This window comes from Pagrus major, chromosome 3 (genome assembly GCF_040436345.1).
Source record: "Pagrus major chromosome 3, Pma_NU_1.0".
Taxonomy (NCBI): Eukaryota; Metazoa; Chordata; class Actinopteri; order Spariformes; family Sparidae; genus Pagrus; species Pagrus major.
The window spans coordinates 22,704,523-22,727,706 of NC_133217.1; positions in this window are offsets into that span (position 1 = coordinate 22,704,523).

Genomic DNA, 23,184 nt, shown 5'->3' on the forward strand with positions numbered 1-23,184 from the left:
ATATTTTAAAGAAAAAAGTGGCCCATTTTTTCAATAGCTTCCAGGTCTTTGGACCGATTGACTCGAAATCGCTCCCAAATGTGCTCCTATACTGGCTGAACGAGACACAGCAGTCCCCATCGGATTCCGGTGAAATTTGTATTTTTGGTGAATATTTTAGTGAAAAGAGACAATGTTTCATGAGACTGCCTTAAGGCTGGCATTAGGGTTAGGGTTAGGGTTAGGGTTATGGAGCTAGGGTTAGGGTTACGGTCGTCTTTTGACCGATTGACTCGAAATTCGTCACGAATGTGGTCCTCTACTCGCTGAATGAGACACAGCAGTCCCCATCGGATTCCGGTGAAATTTGTATTTTTGGTGAATATTTTAAAGAAAAAAGTGGCCCATTTTTTCAATAGCTTCCAGGTCTTTGGACCGATTGACTCGAAATCGCTGCCAAATGTGCTCCTATACTGGCTGAACGAGACACAGCAGTCCCCATCGGATTCCGGTGAAATTTGTATTTTTGGTGAATATTTTAAAGAAAAAAGTGGCCCATTTTTTCAATAGCTTCCAGGTCTTTGGACCGATTGACTCGAAATCGCTCCCAAATGTGCTCCTATACTGGCTGAACGAGACACAGCAGTCCCCATCGGATTCCGGTGAAATTTGTATTTTTGGTGAATATTTTAGTGAAAAGAGACAATGTTTCATGAGACTGCCTTAAGGCTGGCATTAGGGTTAGGGTTAGGGTTAGGGTTATGGAGCTAGGGTTAGGGTTACGGTCGTCTTTTGACCGATTGACTCGAAATTCGTCACGAATGTGGTCCTCTACTCGCTGAATGAGACACAGCAGTCCCCATCGGATTCCGGTGAAATTTGTATTTTTGGTGGATATTTTAAAGAAAAAAGTGGCCCATTTTTTCAATAGCTTCCAGGTCTTTGGACCGATTGACTCGAAATCGCTCCCAAATGTGCTCCTATACTGGCTGAACGAGACACAGCAGTCCCCATCGGATTCCGGTGAAATTTGTATTTTTGGTGAATATTTTAAAGAAAAAAGTGGCCCATTTTTTCAATAGCTTCCAGGTCTTTGGACCGATTGACTCGAAATCGCTCCCAAATGTGCTCCTATACTGGCTGAACGAGACACAGCAGTCCCCATCGGATTCCGGTGAAATTTGTATTTTTGGTGAATATTTTAGTGAAAAGAGACAATGTTTCATGAGACTGCCTTAAGGCTGGCATTAGGGTTAGGGTTAGGGTTATGGAGCTAGGGTTAGGGTTACGGTCGTCTTTTGACCGATTGACTCGAAATTCGTCACGAATGTGGTCCTCTACTCGCTGAATGAGACACAGCAGTCCCCATCGGATTCCGGTGAAATTTGTATTTTTGGTGAATATTTTAAAGAAAAAAGTGGCCCATTTTTTCAATAGCTTCCAGGTCTTTGGACCGATTGACTCGAAATCGCTGCCAAATGTGCTCCTATACTGGCTGAACGAGACACAGCAGTCCCCATCGGATTCCGGTGAAATTTGTATTTTTGGTGAATATTTTAAAGAAAAAAGTGGCCCATTTTTTCAATAGCTTCCAGGTCTTTGGACCGATTGACTCGAAATCGCTCCCAAATGTGCTCCTATACTGGCTGAACGAGACACAGCAGTCCCCATCGGATTCCGGTGAAATTTGTATTTTTGGTGAATATTTTAGTGAAAAGAGACAATGTTTCATGAGACTGCCTTAAGGCTGGCATTAGGGTTAGGGTTAGGGTTATGGAGCTAGGGTTAGGGTTACGGTCGTCTTTTGACCGATTGACTCGAAATTCGTCACGAATGTGGTCCTCTACTCGCTGAATGAGACACAGCAGTCCCCATCGGATTCCGGTGAAATTTGTATTTTTGGTGAATATTTTAAAGAAAAAAGTGGCCCATTTTTTCAATAGCTTCCAGGTCTTTGGACCGATTGACTCGAAATCGCTGCCAAATGTGCTCCTATACTGGCTGAACGAGACACAGCAGTCCCCATCGGATTCCGGTGAAATTTGTATTTTTGGTGAATATTTTAAAGAAAAAAGTGGCCCATTTTTTCAATAGCTTCCAGGTCGTTGGACCGATTGACTCGAAATCGCTCCCAAATGTGCTCCTATACTGGCTGAACGAGACACAGCAGTCCCCATCGGATTCCGGTGAAATTTGTATTTTTGGTGAATATTTTAAAGAAAAAAGTGGCCCATTTTTTCAATAGCTTCCAGGTCTTTGGACCGATTGACTCGAAATCGCTCCCAAATGTGCTCCTATACTGGCTGAACGAGACACAGCAGTCCCCATCGGATTCCGGTGAAATTTGTATTTTTGGTGAATATTTTAGTGAAAAGAGACAATGTTTCATGAGACTGCCTTAAGGCTGGCATTAGGGTTAGGGTTAGGGTTAGGGTTATGGAGCTAGGGTTAGGGTTACGGTCGTCTTTTGACCGATTGACTCGAAATTCGTCACGAATGTGGTCCTCTACTCGCTGAATGAGACACAGCAGTCCCCATCGGATTCCGGTGAAATTTGTATTTTTGGTGAATATTTTAAAGAAAAAAGTGGCCCATTTTTTCAATAGCTTCCAGGTCTTTGGACCGATTGACTCGAAATCGCTGCCAAATGTGCTCCTATACTGGCTGAACGAGACACAGCAGTCCCCATCGGATTCCGGTGAAATTTGTATTTTTGGTGAATATTTTAAAGAAAAAAGTGGCCCATTTTTTCAATAGCTTCCAGGTCTTTGGACCGATTGACTCGAAATCGCTCCCAAATGTGCTCCTATACTGGCTGAACGAGACACAGCAGTCCCCATCGGATTCCGGTGAAATTTGTATTTTTGGTGAATATTTTAGTGAAAAGAGACAATGTTTCATGAGACTGCCTTAAGGCTGGCATTAGGGTTAGGGTTAGGGTTAGGGTTATGGAGCTAGGGTTAGGGTTACGGTCGTCTTTTGACCGATTGACTCGAAATTCGTCACGAATGTGGTCCTCTACTCGCTGAATGAGACACAGCAGTCCCCATCGGATTCCGGTGAAATTTGTATTTTTGGTGAATATTTTAAAGAAAAAAGTGGCCCATTTTTTCAATAGCTTCCAGGTCTTTGGACCGATTGACTCGAAATCGCTGCCAAATGTGCTCCTATACTGGCTGAACGAGACACAGCAGTCCCCATCGGATTCCGGTGAAATTTGTATTTTTGGTGAATATTTTAAAGAAAAAAGTGGCCCATTTTTTCAATAGCTTCCAGGTCTTTGGACCGATTGACTCGAAATCGCTCCCAAATGTGCTCCTATACTGGCTGAACGAGACACAGCAGTCCCCATCGGATTCCGGTGAAATTTGTATTTTTGGTGAATATTTTAGTGAAAAGAGACAATGTTTCATGAGACTGCCTTAAGGCTGGCATTAGGGTTAGGGTTAGGGTTAGGGTTATGGAGCTAGGGTTAGGGTTACGGTCGTCTTTTGACCGATTGACTCGAAATTCGTCACGAATGTGGTCCTCTACTCGCTGAATGAGACACAGCAGTCCCCATCGGATTCCGGTGAAATTTGTATTTTTGGTGAATATTTTAAAGAAAAAAGTGGCCCATTTTTTCAATAGCTTCCAGGTCTTTGGACCGATTGACTCGAAATCGCTGCCAAATGTGCTCCTATACTGGCTGAACGAGACACAGCAGTCCCCATCGGATTCCGGTGAAATTTGTATTTTTGGTGAATATTTTAAAGAAAAAAGTGGCCCATTTTTTCAATAGCTTCCAGGTCTTTGGACCGATTGACTCGAAATCGCTCCCAAATGTGCTCCTATACTGGCTGAACGAGACACAGCAGTCCCCATCGGATTCCGGTGAAATTTGTATTTTTGGTGAATATTTTAGTGAAAAGAGACAATGTTTCATGAGACTGCCTTAAGGCTGGCATTAGGGTTAGGGTTAGGGTTAGGGTTATGGAGCTAGGGTTAGGGTTACGGTCGTCTTTTGACCGATTGACTCGAAATCGCTGCCAAATGTGCTCCTATACTGGCTGAACGAGACACAGCAGTCCCCATCGGATTCCGGTGAAATTTGTATTTTTGGTGAATATTTTAAAGAAAAAAGTGGCCCATTTTTTCAATAGCTTCCAGGTCTTTGGACCGATTGACTCGAAATCGCTCCCAAATGTGCTCCTATACTGGCTGAACGAGACACAGCAGTCCCCATCGGATTCCGGTGAAATTTGTATTTTTGGTGAATATTTTAGTGAAAAGAGACAATGTTTCATGAGACTGCCTTAAGGCTGGCATTAGGGTTAGGGTTAGGGTTAGGGTTATGGAGCTAGGGTTAGGGTTACGGTCGTCTTTTGACCGATTGACTCGAAATTCGTCACGAATGTGGTCCTCTACTCGCTGAATGAGACACAGCAGTCCCCATCGGATTCCGGTGAAATTTGTATTTTTGGTGAATATTTTAAAGAAAAAAGTGGCCCATTTTTTCAATAGCTTCCAGGTCTTTGGACCGATTGACTCGAAATCGCTCCCAAATGTGCTCCTATACTGGCTGAACGAGACACAGCAGTCCCCATCGGATTCCGGTGAAATTTGTATTTTTGGTGAATATTTTAAAGAAAAAAGTGGCCCATTTTTTCAATAGCTTCCAGGTCTTTGGACCGATTGACCCCAAATCGCTCCCAAATGTGCTCCTATACTGGCTGAACGAGACACAGCAGTCCCCATTGGATTCCGGTGAAATTTGTATTTTTGGTGAATATTTTAGTGAAAAGAGACAATGTTTCATGAGACTGCCTTAAGGCTGGCATTAGGGTTAGGGTTAGGGTTAGGGTTATGGAGCTAGGGTTAGGGTTACGGTCGTCTTTTGACCGATTGACTCGAAATTCGTCACGAATGTGGTCCTCTACTCGCTGAATGAGACACAGCAGTCCCCATCGGATTCCGGTGAAATTTGTATTTTTGGTGAATATTTTAAAGAAAAAAGTGGCCCATTTTTTCAATAGCTTCCAGGTCTTTGGACCGATTGACTCGAAATCGCTCCCAAATGTGCTCCTATACTGGCTGAACGAGACACAGCAGTCCCCATCGGATTCCGGTGAAATTTGTATTTTTGGTGAATATTTTAAAGAAAAAAGTGGCCCATTTTTTCAATAGCTTCCAGGTCTTTGGACCGATTGACTCGAAATCGCTCCCAAATGTGCTCCTATACTGGCTGAACGAGACACAGCAGTCCCCATCGGATTCCGGTGAAATTTGTATTTTTGGTGAATATTTTAGTGAAAAGAGACAATGTTTCATGAGACTGCCTTAAGGCTGGCATTAGGGTTAGGGTTAGGGTTATGGAGCTAGGGTTAGGGTTACGGTCGTCTTTTGACCGATTGACTCGAAATTCGTCACGAATGTGGTCCTCTACTCGCTGAATGAGACACAGCAGTCCCCATCGGATTCCGGTGAAATTTGTATTTTTGGTGAATATTTTAAAGAAAAAAGTGGCCCATTTTTTCAATAGCTTCCAGGTCTTTGGACCGATTGACTCGAAATCGCTGCCAAATGTGCTCCTATACTGGCTGAACGAGACACAGCAGTCCCCATCGGATTCCGGTGAAATTTGTATTTTTGGTGAATATTTTAAAGAAAAAAGTGGCCCATTTTTTCAATAGCTTCCAGGTCGTTGGACCGATTGACTCGAAATCGCTCCCAAATGTGCTCCTATACTGGCTGAACGAGACACAGCAGTCCCCATCGGATTCCGGTGAAATTTGTATTTTTGGTGAATATTTTAAAGAAAAAAGTGGCCCATTTTTTCAATAGCTTCCAGGTCTTTGGACCGATTGACTCGAAATCGCTCCCAAATGTGCTCCTATACTGGCTGAACGAGACACAGCAGTCCCCATCGGATTCCGGTGAAATTTGTATTTTTGGTGAATATTTTAGTGAAAAGAGACAATGTTTCATGAGACTGCCTTAAGGCTGGCATTAGGGTTAGGGTTAGGGTTAGGGTTATGGAGCTAGGGTTAGGGTTACGGTCGTCTTTTGACCGATTGACTCGAAATTCGTCACGAATGTGGTCCTCTACTCGCTGAATGAGACACAGCAGTCCCCATCGGATTCCGGTGAAATTTGTATTTTTGGTGAATATTTTAGTGAAAAGAGACAATGTTTCATGAGACTGCCTTAAGGCTGGCATTAGGGTTAGGGTTAGGGTTAGGGTTATGGAGCTAGGGTTAGGGTTACGGTCGTCTTTTGACCGATTGACTCGAAATTCGTCACGAATGTGGTCCTCTACTCGCTGAATGAGACACAGCAGTCCCCATCGGATTCCGGTGAAATTTGTATTTTTGGTGAATATTTTAAAGAAAAAAGTGGCCCATTTTTTCAATAGCTTCCAGGTCTTTGGACCGATTGACTCGAAATCGCTCCCAAATGTGCTCCTATACTGGCTGAACGAGACACAGCAGTCCCCATCGGATTCCGGTGAAGTTTGTATTTTTGGTGAATATTTTAAAGAAAAAAGTGGCCCATTTTTTCAATAGCTTCCAGGTCTTTGGACCGATTGACTCGAAATCGCTCCCAAATGTGCTCCTATACTGGCTGAACGAGACACAGCAGTCCCCATCGGATTCCGGTGAAATTTGTATTTTTGGTGAATATTTTAGTGAAAAGAGACAATGTTTCATGAGACTGCCTTAAGGCTGGCATTAGAGTTAGGGTTAGGGTTATGGAGCTAGGGTTAGGGTTACGGTCGTCTTTTGACCGATTGACTCGAAATTCGTCACGAATGTGGTCCTCTACTCGCTGAATGAGACACAGTAGTCCCCATCGGATTCCGGTGAAATTTGTATTTTTGGTGAATATTTTAAAGAAAAAAGTGGCCCATTTTTTCAATAGCTTCCAGGTCTTTGGACCGATTGACTCGAAATCGCTGCCAAATGTGCTCCTATACTGGCTGAACGAGACACAGCAGTCCCCATCGGATTCCGGTGAAATTTGTATTTTTGGTGAATATTTTAGTGAAAAGAGACAATGTTTCATGAGACTGCCTTAAGGCTGGCATTAGGGTTAGGGTTAGGGTTAGGGTTATGGAGCTAGGGTTAGGGTTACGGTCGTCTTTTGACCGATTGACTCGAAATTCGTCACGAATGTGGTCCTCTACTCGCTGAATGAGACACAGCAGTCCCCATCGGATTCCGGTGAAATTTGTATTTTTGGTGAATATTTTAGTGAAAAGAGACAATGTTTCATGAGACTGCCTTAAGGCTGGCATTAGGGTTAGGGTTAGGGTTAGGGTTATGGAGCTAGGGTTAGGGTTACGGTCGTCTTTTGACCGATTGACTTGAAATTCGTCACGAATGTGGTCCTCTACTCGCTGAATGAGACACAGCAGTCCCCATCGGATTCCGGTGAAATTTGTATTTTTGGTGAATATTTTAAAGAAAAAAGTGGCCCATTTTTTCAATAGCTTCCAGGTCTTTGGACCGATTGACTCGAAATCGCTCCCAAATGTGCTCCTATACTGGCTGAACGAGACACAGCAGTCCCCATCGGATTCCGGTGAAATTTGTATTTTTGGTGAATATTTTAAAGAAAAAAGTGGCCCATTTTTTCAATAGCTTCCAGGTCTTTGGACCGATTGACTCGAAATCGCTCCCAAATGTGCTCCTATACTGGCTGAACGAGACACAGCAGTCCCCATCGGATTCCGGTGAAATTTGTATTTTTGGTGAATATTTTAGTGAAAAGAGACAATGTTTCATGAGACTGCCTTAAGGCTGGCATTAGGGTTAGGGTTAGGGTTATGGAGCTAGGGTTAGGGTTACGGTCGTCTTTTGACCGATTGACTCGAAATTCGTCACGAATGTGGTCCTCTACTCGCTGAATGAGACACAGCAGTCCCCATCGGATTCCGGTGAAATTTGTATTTTTGGTGAATATTTTAAAGAAAAAAGTGGCCCATTTTTTGAATAGCTTCCAGGTCTTTGGACCGATTGACTCGAAATCGCTGCCAAATGTGCTCCTATACTGGCTGAACGAGACACAGCAGTCCCCATCGGATTCCGGTGAAATTTGTATTTTTGGTGAATATTTTAAAGAAAAAAGTGGCCCATTTTTTCAATAGCTTCCAGGTCTTTGGACCGATTGACTCGAAATCGCTCCCAAATGTGCTCCTATACTGGCTGAACGAGACACAGCAGTCCCCATCGGATTCCGGTGAAATTTGTATTTTTGGTGAATATTTTAGTGAAAAGAGACAATGTTTCATGAGACTGCCTTAAGGCTGGCATTAGGGTTAGGGTTAGGGTTAGGGTTATGGAGCTAGGGTTAGGGTTACGGTCGTCTTTTGACCGATTGACTCGAAATTCGTCACGAATGTGGTCCTCTACTCGCTGAATGAGACACAGCAGTCCCCATCGGATTCCGGTGAAATTTGTATTTTTGGTGAATATTTTAAAGAAAAAAGTGGCCCATTTTTTCAATAGCTTCCAGGTCTTTGGACCGATTGACTCGAAATCACTGCCAAATGTGCTCCTATACTGGCTGAACGAGACACAGCAGTCCCCATCGGATTCCGGTGAAATTTGTATTTTTGGTGAATATTTTAAAGAAAAAAGTGGCCCATTTTTTCAATAGCTTCCAGGTCTTTGGACCGATTGACTCGAAATCGCTCCCAAATGTGCTCCTATACTGGCTGAACGAGACACAGCAGTCCCCATCGGATTCCGGTGAAATTTGTATTTTTGGTGAATATTTTAAAGAAAAAAGTGGCCCATTTTTTCAATAGCTTCCAGGTCTTTGGACCGATTGACTCGAAATCGCTCCCAAATGTGCTCCTATACTGGCTGAACGAGACACAGCAGTCCCCATCGGATTCCGGTGAAATTTGTATTTTTGGTGAATATTTTAGTGAAAAGAGACAATGTTTCATGAGACTGCCTTAAGGCTGGCATTAGGGTTAGGGTTAGGGTTATGGAGCTAGGGTTAGGGTTACGGTCGTCTTTTGACCGATTGACTCGAAATTCGTCACGAATGTGGTCCTCTACTCGCTGAATGAGACACAGCAGTCCCCATCGGATTCCGGTGAAATTTGTATTTTTGGTGAATATTTTAAAGAAAAAAGTGGCCCATTTTTTGAATAGCTTCCAGGTCTTTGGACCGATTGACTCGAAATCGCTGCCAAATGTGCTCCTATACTGGCTGAACGAGACACAGCAGTCCCCATCGGATTCCGGTGAAATTTGTATTTTTGGTGAATATTTTAAAGAAAAAAGTGGCCCATTTTTTCAATAGCTTCCAGGTCTTTGGACCGATTGACTCGAAATCGCTCCCAAATGTGCTCCTATACTGGCTGAACGAGACACAGCAGTCCCCATCGGATTCCGGTGAAATTTGTATTTTTGGTGAATATTTTAGTGAAAAGAGACAATGTTTCATGAGACTGCCTTAAGGCTGGCATTAGGGTTAGGGTTAGGGTTATGGAGCTAGGGTTAGGGTTACGGTCGTCTTTTGACCGATTGACTCGAAATTCGTCACGAATGTGGTCCTCTACTCGCTGAATGAGACACAGCAGTCCCCATCGGATTCCGGTGAAATTTGTATTTTTGGTGAATATTTTAAAGAAAAAAGTGGCCCATTTTTTGAATAGCTTCCAGGTCTTTGGACCGATTGACTCGAAATCGCTGCCAAATGTGCTCCTATACTGGCTGAACGAGACACAGCAGTCCCCATCGGATTCCGGTGAAATTTGTATTTTTGGTGAATATTTTAAAGAAAAAAGTGGCCCATTTTTTCAATAGCTTCCAGGTCTTTGGACCGATTGACTCGAAATCGCTCCCAAATGTGCTCCTATACTGGCTGAACGAGACACAGCAGTCCCCATCGGATTCCGGTGAAATTTGTATTTTTGGTGAATATTTTAGTGAAAAGAGACAATGTTTCATGAGACTGCCTTAAGGCTGGCATTAGGGTTAGGGTTAGGGTTAGGGTTATGGAGCTAGGGTTAGGGTTACGGTCGTCTTTTGACCGATTGACTCGAAATTCGTCACGAATGTGGTCCTCTACTCGCTGAATGAGACACAGCAGTCCCCATCGGATTCCGGTGAAATTTGTATTTTTGGTGAATATTTTAAAGAAAAAAGTGGCCCATTTTTTCAATAGCTTCCAGGTCTTTGGACCGATTGACTCGAAATCGCTGCCAAATGTGCTCCTATACTGGCTGAACGAGACACAGCAGTCCCCATCGGATTCCGGTGAAATTTGTATTTTTGGTGAATATTTTAAAGAAAAAAGTGGCCCATTTTTTCAATAGCTTCCAGGTCTTTGGACCGATTGACTCGAAATCGCTCCCAAATGTGCTCCTATACTGGCTGAACGAGACACAGCAGTCCCCATCGGATTCCGGTGAAATTTGTATTTTTGGTGAATATTTTAGTGAAAAGAGACAATGTTTCATGAGACTGCCTTAAGGCTGGCATTAGGGTTAGGGTTAGGGTTATGGAGCTAGGGTTAGGGTTACGGTCGTCTTTTGACCGATTGACTCGAAATTCGTCACGAATGTGGTCCTCTACTCGCTGAATGAGACACAGCAGTCCCCATCGGATTCCGGTGAAATTTGTATTTTTGGTGAATATTTTAAAGAAAAAAGTGGCCCATTTTTTCAATAGCTTCCAGGTCTTTGGACCGATTGACTCGAAATCGCTGCCAAATGTGCTCCTATACTGGCTGAACGAGACACAGCAGTCCCCATCGGATTCCGGTGAAATTTGTATTTTTGGTGAATATTTTAAAGAAAAAAGTGGCCCATTTTTTCAATAGCTTCCAGGTCTTTGGACCGATTGACTCGAAATCGCTCCCAAATGTGCTCCTATACTGGCTGAACGAGACACAGCAGTCCCCATCGGATTCCGGTGAAATTTGTATTTTTGGTGAATATTTTAGTGAAAAGAGACAATGTTTCATGAGACTGCCTTAAGGCTGGCATTAGGGTTAGGGTTAGGGTTAGGGTTATGGAGCTAGGGTTAGGGTTACGGTCGTCTTTTGACCGATTGACTCGAAATCGCTGCCAAATGTGCTCCTATACTGGCTGAACGAGACACAGTAGTCCCATCGGATTCCGGTGAAATTTGTATTTTTGGTGAATATTTTAAAGAAAAAAGTGGCCCATTTTTTCAATAGCTTCCAGGTCTTTGGACCGATTGACTCGAAATCGCTCCCAAATGTGCTCCTATACTGGCTGAACGAGACACAGCAGTCCCCATCGGATTCCGGTGAAATTTGTATTTTTGGTGAATATTTTAGTGAAAAGAGACAATGTTTCATGAGACTGCCTTAAGGCTGGCATTAGGGTTAGGGTTAGGGTTAGGGTTATGGAGCTAGGGTTAGGGTTACGGTCGTCTTTTGACCGATTGACTCGAAATTCGTCACGAATGTGGTCCTCTACTCGCTGAATGAGACACAGCAGTCCCCATCGGATTCCGGTGAAATTTGTATTTTTGGTGAATATTTTAAAGAAAAAAGTGGCCCATTTTTTGAATAGCTTCCAGGTCTTTGGACCGATTGACTCGAAATCGCTGCCAAATGTGCTCCTATACTGGCTGAACGAGACACAGCAGTCCCCATCGGATTCCGGTGAAATTTGTATTTTTGGTGAATATTTTAAAGAAAAAAGTGGCCCATTTTTTCAATAGCTTCCAGGTCTTTGGACCGATTGACTCGAAATCGCTCCCAAATGTGCTCCTATACTGGCTGAACGAGACACAGCAGTCCCCATCGGATTCCGGTGAAATTTGTATTTTTGGTGAATATTTTAGTGAAAAGAGACAATGTTTCATGAGACTGCCTTAAGGCTGGCATTAGGGTTAGGGTTAGGGTTATGGAGCTAGGGTTAGGGTTACGGTCGTCTTTTGACCGATTGACTCGAAATTCGTCACGAATGTGGTCCTCTACTCGCTGAATGAGACACAGCAGTCCCCATCGGATTCCGGTGAAATTTGTATTTTTGGTGAATATTTTAAAGAAAAAAGTGGCCCATTTTTTGAATAGCTTCCAGGTCTTTGGACCGATTGACTCGAAATCGCTGCCAAATGTGCTCCTATACTGGCTGAACGAGACACAGCAGTCCCCATCGGATTCCGGTGAAATTTGTATTTTTGGTGAATATTTTAAAGAAAAAAGTGGCCCATTTTTTCAATAGCTTCCAGGTCTTTGGACCGATTGACTCGAAATCGCTCCCAAATGTGCTCCTATACTGGCTGAACGAGACACAGCAGTCCCCATCGGATTCCGGTGAAATTTGTATTTTTGGTGAATATTTTAGTGAAAAGAGACAATGTTTCATGAGACTGCCTTAAGGCTGGCATTAGGGTTAGGGTTAGGGTTAGGGTTATGGAGCTAGGGTTAGGGTTACGGTCGTCTTTTGACCGATTGACTCGAAATTCGTCACGAATGTGGTCCTCTACTCGCTGAATGAGACACAGCAGTCCCCATCGGATTCCGGTGAAATTTGTATTTTTGGTGAATATTTTAAAGAAAAAAGTGGCCCATTTTTTCAATAGCTTCCAGGTCTTTGGACCGATTGACTCGAAATCGCTGCCAAATGTGCTCCTATACTGGCTGAACGAGACACAGCAGTCCCCATCGGATTCCGGTGAAATTTGTATTTTTGGTGAATATTTTAAAGAAAAAAGTGGCCCATTTTTTCAATAGCTTCCAGGTCTTTGGACCGATTGACTCGAAATCGCTCCCAAATGTGCTCCTATACTGGCTGAACGAGACACAGCAGTCCCCATCGGATTCCGGTGAAATTTGTATTTTTGGTGAATATTTTAGTGAAAAGAGACAATGTTTCATGAGACTGCCTTAAGGCTGGCATTAGGGTTAGGGTTAGGGTTAGGGTTATGGAGCTAGGGTTAGGGTTACGGTCGTCTTTTGACCGATTGACTCGAAATTCGTCACGAATGTGGTCCTCTACTCGCTGAATGAGACACAGCAGTCCCCATCGGATTCCGGTGAAATTTGTATTTTTGGTGAATATTTTAAAGAAAAAAGTGGCCCATTTTTTCAATAGCTTCCAGGTCTTTGGACCGATTGACTCGAAATCGCTGCCAAATGTGCTCCTATACTGGCTGAACGAGACACAGCAGTCCCCATCGGATTCCGGTGAAATTTGTATTTTTGGTGAATATTTTAAAGAAAAAAGTGGCCCATTTTTTCAATAGCTTCCAGGTCTTTGGACCGATTGACTCGAAATCGCTCCCAAATGTGCTCCTATACTGGCTGAACGAGACACAGCAGTCCCCATCGGATTCCGGTGAAATTTGTATTTTTGGTGAATATTTTAGTGAAAAGAGACAATGTTTCATGAGACTGCCTTAAGGCTGGCATTAGGGTTAGGGTTAGGGTTAGGGTTATGGAGCTAGGGTTAGGGTTACGGTCGTCTTTTGACCGATTGACTCGAAATCGCTGCCAAATGTGCTCCTATACTGGCTGAACGAGACACAGCAGTCCCCATCGGATTCCGGTGAAATTTGTATTTTTGGTGAATATTTTAAAGAAAAAAGTGGCCCATTTTTTCAATAGCTTCCAGGTCTTTGGACCGATTGACTCGAAATCGCTCCCAAATGTGCTCCTATACTGGCTGAACGAGACACAGCAGTCCCCATCGGATTCCGGTGAAATTTGTATTTTTGGTGAATATTTTAGTGAAAAGAGACAATGTTTCATGAGACTGCCTTAAGGCTGGCATTAGGGTTAGGGTTAGGGTTATGGAGCTAGGGTTAGGGTTACGGTCGTCTTTTGACCGATTGACTCGAAATTCGTCACGAATGTGGTCCTCTACTCGCTGAATGAGACACAGCAGTCCCCATCGGATTCCGGTGAAATTTGTATTTTTGGTGAATATTTTAAAGAAAAAAGTGGCCCATTTTTTGAATAGCTTCCAGGTCTTTGGACCGATTGACTCGAAATCGCTGCCAAATGTGCTCCTATACTGGCTGAACGAGACACAGCAGTCCCCATCGGATTCCGGTGAAATTTGTATTTTTGGTGAATATTTTAAAGAAAAAAGTGGCCCATTTTTTCAATAGCTTCCAGGTCTTTGGACCGATTGACTCGAAATCGCTCCCAAATGTGCTCCTATACTGGCTGAACGAGACACAGCAGTCCCCATCGGATTCCGGTGAAATTTGTATTTTTGGTGAATATTTTAGTGAAAAGAGACAATGTTTCATGAGACTGCCTTAAGGCTGGCATTAGGGTTAGGGTTAGGGTTAGGGTTATGGAGCTAGGGTTAGGGTTACGGTCGTCTTTTGACCGATTGACTCGAAATTCGTCACGAATGTGGTCCTCTACTCGCTGAATGAGACACAGCAGTCCCCATCGGATTCCGGTGAAATTTGTATTTTTGGTGAATATTTTAAAGAAAAAAGTGGCCCATTTTTTCAATAGCTTCCAGGTCTTTGGACCGATTGACTCGAAATCGCTGCCAAATGTGCTCCTATACTGGCTGAACGAGACACAGCAGTCCCCATCGGATTCCGGTGAAATTTGTATTTTTGGTGAATATTTTAAAGAAAAAAGTGGCCCATTTTTTCAATAGCTTCCAGGTCTTTGGACCGATTGACTCGAAATCGCTCCCAAATGTGCTCCTATACTGGCTGAACGAGACACAGCAGTCCCCATCGGATTCCGGTGAAATTTGTATTTTTGGTGAATATTTTAGTGAAAAGAGACAATGTTTCATGAGACTGCCTTAAGGCTGGCATTAGGGTTAGGGTTAGGGTTAGGGTTATGGAGCTAGGGTTAGGGTTACGGTCGTCTTTTGACCGATTGACTCGAAATTCGTCACGAATGTGGTCCTCTACTCGCTGAATGAGACACAGCAGTCCCCATCGGATTCCGGTGAAATTTGTATTTTTGGTGAATATTTTAAAGAAAAAAGTGGCCCATTTTTTCAATAGCTTCCAGGTCTTTGGACCGATTGACTCGAAATCGCTGCCAAATGTGCTCCTATACTGGCTGAACGAGACACAGCAGTCCCCATCGGATTCCGGTGAAATTTGTATTTTTGGTGAATATTTTAAAGAAAAAAGTGGCCCATTTTTTCAATAGCTTCCAGGTCTTTGGACCGATTGACTCGAAATCGCTCCCAAATGTGCTCCTATACTGGCTGAACGAGACACAGCAGTCCCCATCGGATTCCGGTGAAATTTGTATTTTTGGTGAATATTTTAGTGAAAAGAGACAATGTTTCATGAGACTGCCTTAAGGCTGGCATTAGGGTTAGGGTTAGGGTTAGGGTTATGGAGCTAGGGTTAGGGTTACGGTCGTCTTTTGACCGATTGACTCGAAATCGCTGCCAAATGTGCTCCTATACTGGCTGAACGAGACACAGCAGTCCCCATCGGATTCCGGTGAAATTTGTATTTTTGGTGAATATTTTAAAGAAAAAAGTGGCCCATTTTTTCAATAGCTTCCAGGTCTTTGGACCGATTGACTCGAAATCGCTCCCAAATGTGCTCCTATACTGGCTGAACGAGACACAGCAGTCCCCATCGGATTCCGGTGAAATTTGTATTTTTGGTGAATATTTTAGTGAAAAGAGACAATGTTTCATGAGACTGCCTTAAGGCTGGCATTAGGGTTAGGGTTAGGGTTAGGGTTATGGAGCTAGGGTTAGGGTTACGGTCGTCTTTTGACCGATTGACTCGAAATTCGTCACGAATGTGGTCCTCTACTCGCTGAATGAGACACAGCAGTCCCCATCGGATTCCGGTGAAATTTGTATTTTTGGTGAATATTTTAAAGAAAAAAGTGGCCCATTTTTTCAATAGCTTCCAGGTCTTTGGACCGATTGACTCGAAATCGCTGCCAAATGTGCTCCTATACTGGCTGAACGAGACACAGCAGTCCCCATCGGATTCCGGTGAAATTTGTATTTTTGGTGAATATTTTAAAGAAAAAAGTGGCCCATTTTTTCAATAGCTTCCAGGTCTTTGGACCGATTGACCCCAAATCGCTCCCAAATGTGCTCCTATACTGGCTGAACGAGACACAGCAGTCCCCATTGGATTCCGGTGAAATTTGTATTTTTGGTGAATATTTTAGTGAAAAGAGACAATGTTTCATGAGACTGCCTTAAGGCTGGCATTAGGGTTAGGGTTAGGGTTAGGGTTATGGAGCTAGGGTTAGGGTTACGGTCGTCTTTTGACCGATTGACTCGAAATTCGTCACGAATGTGGTCCTCTACTCGCTGAATGAGACACAGCAGTCCCCATCGGATTCCGGTGAAATTTGTATTTTTGGTGAATATTTTAAAGAAAAAAGTGGCCCATTTTTTCAATAGCTTCCAGGTCTTTGGACCGATTGACTCGAAATCGCTCCCAAATGTGCTCCTATACTGGCTGAACGAGACACAGCAGTCCCCATCGGATTCCGGTGAAATTTGTATTTTTGGTGAATATTTTAAAGAAAAAAGTGGCCCATTTTTTCAATAGCTTCCAGGTCTTTGGACCGATTGACTCGAAATCGCTCCCAAATGTGCTCCTATACTGGCTGAACGAGACACAGCAGTCCCCATCGGATTCCGGTGAAATTTGTATTTTTGGTGAATATTTTAGTGAAAAGAGACAATGTTTCATGAGACTGCCTTAAGGCTGGCATTAGGGTTAGGGTTAGGGTTATGGAGCTAGGGTTAGGGTTACGGTCGTCTTTTGACCGATTGACTCGAAATTCGTCACGAATGTGGTCCTCTACTCGCTGAATGAGACACAGCAGTCCCCATCGGATTCCGGTGAAATTTGTATTTTTGGTGAATATTTTAAAGAAAAAAGTGGCCCATTTTTTCAATAGCTTCCAGGTCTTTGGACCGATTGACTCGAAATCGCTGCCAAATGTGCTCCTATACTGGCTGAACGAGACACAGCAGTCCCCATCGGATTCCGGTGAAATTTGTATTTTTGGTGAATATTTTAAAGAAAAAAGTGGCCCATTTTTTCAATAGCTTCCAGGTCTTTGGACCGATTGACTCGAAATCGCTCCCAAATGTGCTCCTATACTGGCTGAACGAGACACAGCAGTCCCCATCGGATTCCGGTGAAATTTGTATTTTTGGTGAATATTTTAGTGAAAAGAGACAATGTTTCATGAGACTGCCTTAAGGCTGGCATTAGGGTTAGGGTTAGGGTTATGGAGCTAGGGTTAGGGTTACGGTCGTCTTTTGACCGATTGACTCGAAATTCGTCACGAATGTGGTCCTCTACTCGCTGAATGAGACACAGCAGTCCCCATCGGATTCCGGTGAAATTTGTATTTTTGGTGAATATTTTAAAGAAAAAAGTGGCCCATTTTTTGAATAGCTTCCAGGTCTTTGGACCGATTGACTCGAAATCGCTGCCAAATGTGCTCCTATACTGGCTGAACGAGACACAGCAGTCCCCATCGGATTCCGGTGAAATTTGTATTTTTGGTGAATATTTTAAAGAAAAAAGTGGCCCATTTTTTCAATAGCTTCCAGGTCTTTGGACCGATTGACTCGAAATCGCTCCCAAATGTGCTCCTATACTGGCTGAACGAGACACAGCAGTCCCCATCGGATTCCGGTGAAATTTGTATTTTTGGTGAATATTTTAGTGAAAAGAGACAATGTTTCATGAGACTGCCTTAAGGCTGGCATTAGGGTTAGGGTTAGGGTTAGGGTTATGGAGCTAGGGTTAGGGTTACGGTCGTCTTTTGACCGATTGACTCGAAATTCGTCACGAATGTGGTCCTCTACTCGCTGAATGAGACACAGCAGTCCCCATCGGATTCCGGTGAAATTTGTATTTTTGGTGAATATTTTAAAGAAAAAAGTGGCCCATTTTTTCAATAGCTTCCAGGTCTTTGGACCGATTGACTCGAAATCGCTGCCAAATGTGCTCCTATACTGGCTGAACGAGACACAGCAGTCCCCATCGGATTCCGGTGAAATTTGTATTTTTGGTGAATATTTTAAAGAAAAAAGTGGCCCATTTTTTCAATAGCTTCCAGGTCTTTGGACCGATTGACTCGAAATCGCTCCCAAATGTGCTCCTATACTGGCTGAACGAGACACAGCAGTCCCCATCGGATTCCGGTGAAATTTGTATTTTTGGTGAATATTTTAGTGAAAAGAGACAATGTTTCATGAGACTGCCTTAAGGCTGGCATTAGGGTTAGGGTTAGGGTTAGGGTTATGGAGCTAGGGTTAGGGTTACGGTCGTCTTTTGACCGATTGACTCGAAATTCGTCACGAATGTGGTCCTCTACTCGCTGAATGAGACACAGCAGTCCCCATCGGATTCCGGTGAAATTTGTATTTTTGGTGAATATTTTAAAGAAAAAAGTGGCCCATTTTTTCAATAGCTTCCAGGTCTTTGGACCGATTGACTCGAAATCGCTGCCAAATGTGCTCCTATACTGGCTGAACGAGACACAGCAGTCCCCATCGGATTCCGGTGAAATTTGTATTTTTGGTGAATATTTTAAAGAAAAAAGTGGCCCATTTTTTCAATAGCTTCCAGGTCTTTGGACCGATTGACTCGAAATCGCTCCCAAATGTGCTCCTATACTGGCTGAACGAGACACAGCAGTCCCCATCGGATTCCGGTGAAATTTGTATTTTTGGTGAATATTTTAGTGAAAAGAGACAATGTTTCATGAGACTGCCTTAAGGCTGGCATTAGGGTTAGGGTTAGGGTTAGGGTTATGGAGCTAGGGTTAGGGTTACGGTCGTCTTTTGACCGATTGACTCGAAATCGCTGCCAAATGTGCTCCTATACTGGCTGAACGAGACACAGCAGTCCCCATCGGATTCCGGTGAAATTTGTATTTTTGGTGAATATTTTAAAGAAAAAAGTGGCCCATTTTTTCAATAGCTTCCAGGTCTTTGGACCGATTGACTCGAAATCGCTCCCAAATGTGCTCCTATACTGGCTGAACGAGACACAGCAGTCCCCATCGGATTCCGGTGAAATTTGTATTTTTGGTGAATATTTTAGTGAAAAGAGACAATGTTTCATGAGACTGCCTTAAGGCTGGCATTAGGGTTAGGGTTAGGGTTATGGAGCTAGGGTTAGGGTTACGGTCGTCTTTTGACCGATTGACTCGAAATTCGTCACGAATGTGGTCCTCTACTCGCTGAATGAGACACAGCAGTCCCCATCGGATTCCGGTGAAATTTGTATTTTTGGTGAATATTTTAAAGAAAAAAGTGGCCCATTTTTTGAATAGCTTCCAGGTCTTTGGACCGATTGACTCGAAATCGCTGCCAAATGTGCTCCTATACTGGCTGAACGAGACACAGCAGTCCCCATCGGATTCCGGTGAAATTTGTATTTTTGGTGAATATTTTAAAGAAAAAAGTGGCCCATTTTTTCAATAGCTTCCAGGTCTTTGGACCGATTGACTCGAAATCGCTCCCAAATGTGCTCCTATACTGGCTGAACGAGACACAGCAGTCCCCATCGGATTCCGGTGAAATTTGTATTTTTGGTGAATATTTTAGTGAAAAGAGACAATGTTTCATGAGACTGCCTTAAGGCTGGCATTAGGGTTAGGGTTAGGGTTAGGGTTATGGAGCTAGGGTTAGGGTTACGGTCGTCTTTTGACCGATTGACTCGAAATTCGTCACGAATGTGGTCCTCTACTCGCTGAATGAGACACAGCAGTCCCCATCGGATTCCGGTGAAATTTGTATTTTTGGTGAATATTTTAAAGAAAAAAGTGGCCCATTTTTTCAATAGCTTCCAGGTCTTTGGACCGATTGACTCGAAATCGCTGCCAAATGTGCTCCTATACTGGCTGAACGAGACACAGCAGTCCCCATCGGATTCCGGTGAAATTTGTATTTTTGGTGAATATTTTAAAGAAAAAAGTGGCCCATTTTTTCAATAGCTTCCAGGTCTTTGGACCGATTGACTCGAAATCGCTCCCAAATGTGCTCCTATACTGGCTGAACGAGACACAGCAGTCCCCATCGGATTCCGGTGAAATTTGTATTTTTGGTGAATATTTTAGTGAAAAGAGACAATGTTTCATGAGACTGCCTTAAGGCTGGCATTAGGGTTAGGGTTAGGGTTAGGGTTATGGAGCTAGGGTTAGGGTTACGGTCGTCTTTTGACCGATTGACTCGAAATTCGTCACGAATGTGGTCCTCTACTCGCTGAATGAGACACAGCAGTCCCCATCGGATTCCGGTGAAATTTGTATTTTTGGTGAATATTTTAAAGAAAAAAGTGGCCCATTTTTTCAATAGCTTCCAGGTCTTTGGACCGATTGACTCGAAATCGCTGCCAAATGTGCTCCTATACTGGCTGAACGAGACACAGCAGTCCCCATCGGATTCCGGTGAAATTTGTATTTTTGGTGAATATTTTAAAGAAAAAAGTGGCCCATTTTTTCAATAGCTTCCAGGTCTTTGGACCGATTGACTCGAAATCGCTCCCAAATGTGCTCCTATACTGGCTGAACGAGACACAGCAGTCCCCATCGGATTCCGGTGAAATTTGTATTTTTGGTGAATATTTTAGTGAAAAGAGACAATGTTTCATGAGACTGCCTTAAGGCTGGCATTAGGGTTAGGGTTAGGGTTAGGGTTATGGAGCTAGGGTTAGGGTTACGGTCGTCTTTTGACCGATTGACTCGAAATCGCTGCCAAATGTGCTCCTATACTGGCTGAACGAGACACAGCAGTCCCCATCGGATTCCGGTGAAATTTGTATTTTTGGTGAATATTTTAAAGAAAAAAGTGGCCCATTTTTTCAATAGCTTCCAGGTCTTTGGACCGATTGACTCGAAATCGCTCCCAAATGTGCTCCTATACTGGCTGAACGAGACACAGCAGTCCCCATCGGATTCCGGTGAAATTTGTATTTTTGGTGAATATTTTAGTGAAAAGAGACAATGTTTCATGAGACTGCCTTAAGGCTGGCATTAGGGTTAGGGTTAGGGTTAGGGTTATGGAGCTAGGGTTAGGGTTACGGTCGTCTTTTGACCGATTGACTCGAAATTCGTCACGAATGTGGTCCTCTACTCGCTGAATGAGACACAGCAGTCCCCATCGGATTCCGGTGAAATTTGTATTTTTGGTGAATATTTTAAAGAAAAAAGTGGCCCATTTTTTCAATAGCTTCCAGGTCTTTGGACCGATTGACTCGAAATCGCTGCCAAATGTGCTCCTATACTGGCTGAACGAGACACAGCAGTCCCCATCGGATTCCGGTGAAATTTGTATTTTTGGTGAATATTTTAAAGAAAAAAGTGGCCCATTTTTTCAATAGCTTCCAGGTCTTTGGACCGATTGACCCCAAATCGCTCCCAAATGTGCTCCTATACTGGCTGAACGAGACACAGCAGTCCCCATTGGATTCCGGTGAAATTTGTATTTTTGGTGAATATTTTAGTGAAAAGAGACAATGTTTCATGAGACTGCCTTAAGGCTGGCATTAGGGTTAGGGTTAGGGTTAGGGTTATGGAGCTAGGGTTAGGGTTACGGTCGTCTTTTGACCGATTGACTCGAAATTCGTCACGAATGTGGTCCTCTACTCGCTGAATGAGACACAGCAGTCCCCATCGGATTCCGGTGAAATTTGTATTTTTGGTGAATATTTTAAAGAAAAAAGTGGCCCATTTTTTCAATAGCTTCCAGGTCTTTGGACCGATTGACTCGAAATCGCTCCCAAATGTGCTCCTATACTGGCTGAACGAGACACAGCAGTCCCCATCGGATTCCGGTGAAATTTGTATTTTTGGTGAATATTTTAAAGAAAAAAGTGGCCCATTTTTTCAATAGCTTCCAGGTCTTTGGACCGATTGACTCGAAATCGCTCCCAAATGTGCTCCTATACTGGCTGAACGAGACACAGCAGTCCCCATCGGATTCCGGTGAAATTTGTATTTTTGGTGAATATTTTAGTGAAAAGAGACAATGTTTCATGAGACTGCCTTAAGGCTGGCATTAGGGTTAGGGTTAGGGTTATGGAGCTAGGGTTAGGGTTACGGTCGTCTTTTGACCGATTGACTCGAAATTCGTCACGAATGTGGTCCTCTACTCGCTGAATGAGACACAGCAGTCCCCATCGGATTCCGGTGAAATTTGTATTTTTGGTGAATATTTTAAAGAAAAAAGTGGCCCATTTTTTCAATAGCTTCCAGGTCTTTGGACCGATTGACTCGAAATCGCTGCCAAATGTGCTCCTATACTGGCTGAACGAGACACAGCAGTCCCCATCGGATTCCGGTGAAATTTGTATTTTTGGTGAATATTTTAAAGAAAAAAGTGGCCCATTTTTTCAATAGCTTCCAGGTCGTTGGACCGATTGACTCGAAATCGCTCCCAAATGTGCTCCTATACTGGCTGAACGAGACACAGCAGTCCCCATCGGATTCCGGTGAAATTTGTATTTTTGGTGAATATTTTAAAGAAAAAAGTGGCCCATTTTTTCAATAGCTTCCAGGTCTTTGGACCGATTGACTCGAAATCGCTCCCAAATGTGCTCCTATACTGGCTGAACGAGACACAGCAGTCCCCATCGGATTCCGGTGAAATTTGTATTTTTGGTGAATATTTTAGTGAAAAGAGACAATGTTTCATGAGACTGCCTTAAGGCTGGCATTAGGGTTAGGGTTAGGGTTAGGGTTATGGAGCTAGGGTTAGGGTTACGGTCGTCTTTTGACCGATTGACTCGAAATTCGTCACGAATGTGGTCCTCTACTCGCTGAATGAGACACAGCAGTCCCCATCGGATTCCGGTGAAATTTGTATTTTTGGTGAATATTTTAAAGAAAAAAGTGGCCCATTTTTTCAATAGCTTCCAGGTCTTTGGACCGATTGACTCGAAATCGCTGCCAAATGTGCTCCTATACTGGCTGAACGAGACACAGCAGTCCCCATCGGATTCCGGTGAAATTTGTATTTTTGGTGAATATTTTAAAGAAAAAAGTGGCCCATTTTTTCAATAGCTTCCAGGTCTTTGGACCGATTGACTCGAAATCGCTCCCAAATGTGCTCCTATACTGGCTGAACGAGACACAGCAGTCCCCATCGGATTCCGGTGAAATTTGTATTTTTGGTGAATATTTTAGTGAAAAGAGACAATGTTTCATGAGACTGCCTTAAGGCTGGCATTAGGGTTAGGGTTAGGGTTAGGGTTATGGAGCTAGGGTTAGGGTTACGGTCGTCTTTTG